Raw genomic sequence first — 6,000 nt, forward strand, 5'->3', positions numbered from 1 at the left:
TTCTGCAGCACACAAAGGGATTCTTCAAACCCCATTAAAGTGAATGGGATAGTCTCTCAACTTCTGCAACAGACCTGCTGCATGTAAAAAGGGGTCTAAAAGGGTTGTCCCATGCAGTGTCTGTTGATGTTGCTCCTGCACGTACATATCAACACCCGCCGATCATACATGTCCCAGCGGTTATATGCAGATGCAAGATCGCCGGCACCATTCCAAAGCGGCACACGAGAACCCCCTTTTAAGGATCACATAATTAAAATGAGTACACCTTCACAAAAATGGCTCCGGCGTCTCCTGAAATACACTGTGCTGCTGTTATCTTAGACATAATGGTTTAGCAGTTTACACATTAATGGCTGTGTTGAGTTATTTAGAGGACACCAAATTTCCCCTGTTATACAAGCTGCGCACTGACACTGTACATTGTATCACAGGGTCAGATCTGCAGTGCTGTCCCAGGAAAAGATAGAACAAAATTTCTTTGTCGCTCCTAATTGGGAGACCCAGACAATTGGGTGTATAGCTACTGCCTCCGGAGGCCACACAAAGTATTACACTTAAAAGTGTAAGGCCCCTCCCCTTCTGGCTATACACCCCCCCGTGGGATCACGGGTTCCTCAGTTTTATGCTTTGTGCGAAGGAGGTCAGACATCCACGCATAGCTCCACTGTTTAGTCAGCAGCAGCTGCTGACTATGTCGGATGGAAGAAAAGAGGGCCCCCAGCATGCTCCCTTCTCACCCCACTTTCTGTCGGCGGTGTTTGTTAAGGTTGAGGTACCCATTGCGGGTACGGAGGCTGGAGCCCACATGCTGATTCCTTCCCCATCCCCATTAGGGCTCTGGGTGAAGTGGGACTTTCCCGGTCTCCAGGCACTGAGACCGTGCTCCACCCACAGCCCCTGGAAGATCTGTTGGATTTGGAGCTGAGTTTCCTCAGGGACAGGGCCCTGCTTCATCAAGGTACTCCGTGTCCCCGTGTATACCGCACGCACACTGCAGCATTGCTGGGTGTGTTAGTGCGCCGGGGTTAACAGCGCTGCTGCGCTTGTGCCATTCCTCACTGCAGCTTCGCTGAGTGAGTAGACTTAGTACGAACGGCCGAGCCGGCCGCTGGGGTCAGCGTTACTGCGACGCGGCTGGGATTTGTGGTGCGCCGGGGACTTCCGCGCTGGCCGTGCATATATGACGGCCGCGCTTATTACTACAGTCCCCGGCTTTTGCGGCCTAGTTCGTTTCGTTCCCGCCCCCACACCTGCCAGTCAGGGGGAGGGCGGGACGCTGTACAGACCATCAGCGCTGAGGGCTGGAGTCTGCTTTACATACTCCAGCCCTCACACTAGGCACAGAGGGACGCAGTTTCCCGCACTTTTGTTTGTGGCACGCCCACGGTCCGCCCCTCTTCACAGAACGCCGGCAGCCATTCCGGTCTGCACGCTGAGCTGCAGAGGGGAGACGGGGAGACCCAGACACGGGATTCTACGACCTCACACCCGCTTTTCAGCGGGCGGTAAGCAGCCCTCAGGGGCTCACCCCCACTTGTGCCGTAGTGTACTTTGTATTTTGTGCTTGCAATACATTGCACTGTACGGTCGCTGGTGATTCTCTGCTATATACCCTCCTAGATTACTCAAGGAGACAACAGCATGTCGTCCGCAAAAAACAACGGTGCCAAGGCACAGACTTTATATGCTGCTTGTACCGCATGCGGGGCTGCTCTACCGGCAGGTTCCACTGACCCCCATTGTGTGCAGTGCTCGGCCCCTGTGGCAATTACTCGGCCGGGGCCTCTGCTGGACGTGACCCAGGGAGAACCACCTGTGAATGCTGTCCAGGTGACAGGGACGGAGTTTGCAGCTTTTGCTGACAGATTGTCTATGACTATGTCTAAAATTCTTGAAACATTGCAGTCTAGACCAGTAACTCAGACCATGGGCACTGTTGAATCATTGCCCCCTAGTCCCCCTCAGCTGGAACACTTCGGAGCTCCGGGGGTGTCACATGCACCCCAGGGTGACGGCTCTGACTCGGACGACAGTCCCAGACAACCTAAGCGGGCTCGCTATGAGCGGCCCTCTACTTCCTCACACTGGTCAGGGTCCCAGCGGGACGACTCTATGGGTGATGAGGCGGATGTAACTGATCAGGATTCTGATCCTGGGGCCGCTCTCAATCTGGATACACCGGATGGTGACGCCATAGTGAATGATCTTATAGCGTCCATCAATAAGATGTTAGATATTTCTCCACCAGCTCCTCTTGCTGAGGAGTCTGCTTCACAGCAGGAGAAATTCCATTTCAGGTATCCCAAGCGTAAATTAAGCACTTTTCTGGACCACTCTGACTTTAGAGACGCAATCCAGAAACACCACGCTTATCCAGATAAGCGTTTCTCTAAACGGCTTAAAGATACACGCTATCCTTTTCCCCCTGACGTGGTCAAGGGCTGGACACAGTGCCCCAAGGTGGACCCTCCAATCTCCAGGCTTGCAGCTAGATCTTTAGTTGCAGTGGAAGATGGGGCTGCACTTAAAGATGCCACTGACAAACAGATGGAGCTCTGGTTGAAATCCATCTATGAAGCTATTGGAGCGTCGTTGGCGCCAGCATTCGCAGCCGTATGGGCACTCCAAGCTATTTCAGCTGGGCTTACACAGGTCGACACGGTCACACGTGCATCTGCTCCGCAGGTGGCACCATTGACCTCTCAAATGTCTGCATTCGCGTCTTACGCGATTAATGCTGTCCTAGACTCTACGAGCCGTACGGCGGTGGCGTCAGCCAACTCCGTGGTTTTACGCAGAGCCCTGTGGTTGAGAGAATGGAAGGCAGATTCTGCTTCCAAGAAGTGCTTAACCAGTTTGCCTTTTTCTCGGGACCGATTGTTTGGTGAGCGTTTGGATGAAATCATTAAACACTCCAAGGGTAAGGATTCATCCTTACCTCAACCCAGACAAAACAAGCCCCAACAGAGGAGGGGACAGTCTGGTTTTCGCTCGTTTCGAGGCTCAGGCAGGTCCCAATTCTCCTCGTCCAAAAGGACTCAAAAGGATCAGAGGGGCTCAGATTCTTGGCGGACTCAATCACGCCCAAAAAAGACAGCCGGAAGAACCGTTACCAAGACGGCTTCCTCATGACTTTCAGCCTCCTCTCTCCGCATCCTCGGCCGGTGGCAGGCTCTCCCGCTTTGGCGACATTTGGCTGTCACAGGTCAAAGACCGTTGGGTGAGAGACATTCTGTCTCACGGGTACAGGATAGAGTTCAGCTCTCGTCCTCCAACTCGCTTCTTCAGAACTTCTCCACCGCCCGACCGAGCCGATGCTCTGCTGCAAGCGGTGTCCGCTCTAAAGGTGGAAGGAGTGGTGACTTCCGTTCCTCTTCAGGAACAAGGTCACGGTTTTTACTCCAATTTGTTTGTGGTGCCAAAGAAGGACGGGTCGTTCCGTCCCGTCCTGGATCTAAAACTGCTCAACAAACACGTAAAAACCAGGAGGTTCCGGATGGAATCTCTCCGCTCCGTTATCGCCTCAATGTCTCAAGGAGATTTCCTAGCATCAATAGACATCAAGGATGCTTATCTCCACGTGCCGATTGCGCCAGAGCATCAGCGTTTTCTACGCTTCGTTATAGGAAGCGAACACCTGCAGTTCGTAGCTCTACCTTTCGGGCTGGCGACAGCCCCTCGGGTCTTCACCAAGGTCATGGCAGCAGTAGTAGCAGTCCTGCACTCGCAAGGTCACTCTGTGATCCCGTATTTGGACGATCTACTTATCAAGGCACCCTCTCAAGAGGCATGCCAACACAGCCTGAACGTGGCACTGAAGACTCTCCAGAGTTTCGGGTGGATTATCAACTTTTCAAAGTCAAATCTAACCCCGACCCAATCACTAACATATCTTGGCATGGAGTTTCATACTCTCTCAGCGATAGTGAAACTTCCACTGGACAAACAGTGCTCGCTTCAGACAGGGGTGCAATCTCTCCTTCAGGGCCAGTCGCACCCCTTGAGGCGCCTCATGCACTTCCTAGGAAAGATGGTAGCAGCAATAGAAGCTGTCCCTTTCGCGCAGTTTCATCTGCGTCCACTACAATGGGACATTCTCCGCCAATGGGACGGGAAGTCGACGTCCCTCGACAGGGATGTCTCCCTTTCTCAGACAGCCAAGGACTCTCTCAGGTGGTGGCTTCTTCCCGCCTCATTGTCAAAAGGAAAGTCGTTCCTACCCCCATCCTGGGCAGTGGTTACGACAGATGCGAGCCTATCAGGGTGGGGAGCAGTGTTTCTCCACCACAGGGCTCAAGGTACGTGGACTCGGAAAGAGTCCACCCTTCAGATCAATGTTCTGGAAATCAGAGCAGTCTATCTTGCCCTACAAGCCTTCCAACAGTGGCTGGAAGGCAAGCAGATCCGAATTCAGTCGGACAACTCCACAGCGGTGGCATACATCAACCACCAAGGGGGAACACGCAGTCGGCAAGCCTTCCAGGAAGTCAGGCGGATTCTGACGTGGGTGGAAGACACGGCATCCACCATATCCGCAGTTCACATACCAGGCGTGGAAAACTGGGAAGCAGACTTTCTCAGTCGCCAGGGCATGGACGCAGGGGAATGGTCCCTTCACCCGGAAGTGTTTCAGGAGATCTGTCGCCGCTGGGGGATGCCGGACGTCGACCTGATGGCGTCACGGCACAACAACAAGGTTCCGGTTTTCATGGCACGGTCTCACGATCACCGAGCTCTGGCGGCAGACGCCTTAGTTCAAGATTGGTCGCAATTCCAGCTACCTTACGTGTTCCCACCTCTGGCATTATTGCCCAGAGTGCTCCGCAAAATCAGGTCCGACTGCCGCCGCGCCATTCTCGTCGCTCCAGACTGGCCAAGGAGGTCGTGGTACCCGGATCTGTGGCGCCTCACGGTAGGCCAACCGTGGGCGCTACCAGACCGTCCAGACTCGCTGTCTCAAGGGCCGTTTTTCCATCTGAATTCTGCGGCCCTGAACCTGACTGTGTGGCCATTGAATCCTGGATCCTAGCGGCCTCAGGTTTATCTCATCAAGTGGTTGCCACCATGAGACAGGCTAGGAAACCATCCTCCGCCAAGATCTACCACAGGACGTGGAAGATATTCCTATCTTGGTGCTCTGCTCAGGGAGTTTCTCCCTGGCCATTTGCATTGCCTATTTTTCTTTCCTTCCTGCAGTCTGGGTTGGAAAAAGGTTTGTCGCTTGGCTCCCTTAAAGGTCAAGTCTCCGCGCTATCTGTATTTTTTCAGAAACGCCTGGCGCGACTTCCTCAGGTACGCACGTTCCTGCAAGGGGTTTGTCATATCGTCCCCCCTTACAAGCGGCCGTTGGAGCCCTGGGATCTGAACAAGGTTCTAATTGCCCTCCAGAAGCCGCCTTTCGAGCCTATGAAGGAGGTTTCCCTTTCTCGTCTTTCACAGAAAGTGGCCTTTCTAGTGGCGGTCACGTCTCTTCGGAGAGTGTCCGAGCTGGCGGCGTTATCATGCAGATCTCCCTTCCTGGTGTTTCACCAGGACAAGGTAGTTCTGCGTCCAATTCCAGAATTTCTTCCCAAGGTGGTATCTTCCTTTCATCTCAATCAAGATATCACTTTACCGTCTTTGTGTCCGCATCCAGTTCACCAATTTGAAAAGGGTTTGCATTTATTGGATCTGGTGAGAGCACTCAGGATCTACATTTCCCACACGGCGCCCCTGCGCCGCTCGGATGCACTCTTTGTCCTTGTCGCTGGTCAGCGTAAAGGATCGCAGGCTTCCAAATCCACCCTTGCGCGGTGGATCAAGGAACCAATTCTTCACACCTACCGTTCTGCTGGGCTTCCGATTCCATCAGGACTGAAGGCCCATTCTACCAGAGCCGTGGGTGCGTCCTGGGCATTACGGCACCAGGCTACGGCTCAGCAGGTGTGCCAGGCGGCTACCTGGTCGAGTCTGCACACGTTTACCAAGCATTATCAGGTGCATACCTACGCTTCGGCG

General features: G+C 53.7%; 1 protein-coding gene across 1 annotated transcript in view; it reads left to right on the forward strand.

Moving 5' to 3' along the window:
- Window positions 1-6,000, forward strand: part of TTLL3 (tubulin tyrosine ligase like 3) — a 45,515-nt gene that overhangs the window by 749 nt on the left and 38,766 nt on the right. The window lies entirely within an intron of this gene.

The sequence above is a fragment of the Anomaloglossus baeobatrachus genome, chromosome 8 (genome assembly GCF_048569485.1).
Source record: "Anomaloglossus baeobatrachus isolate aAnoBae1 chromosome 8, aAnoBae1.hap1, whole genome shotgun sequence".
NCBI lineage: Eukaryota > Metazoa > Chordata > Amphibia > Anura > Aromobatidae > Anomaloglossus > Anomaloglossus baeobatrachus.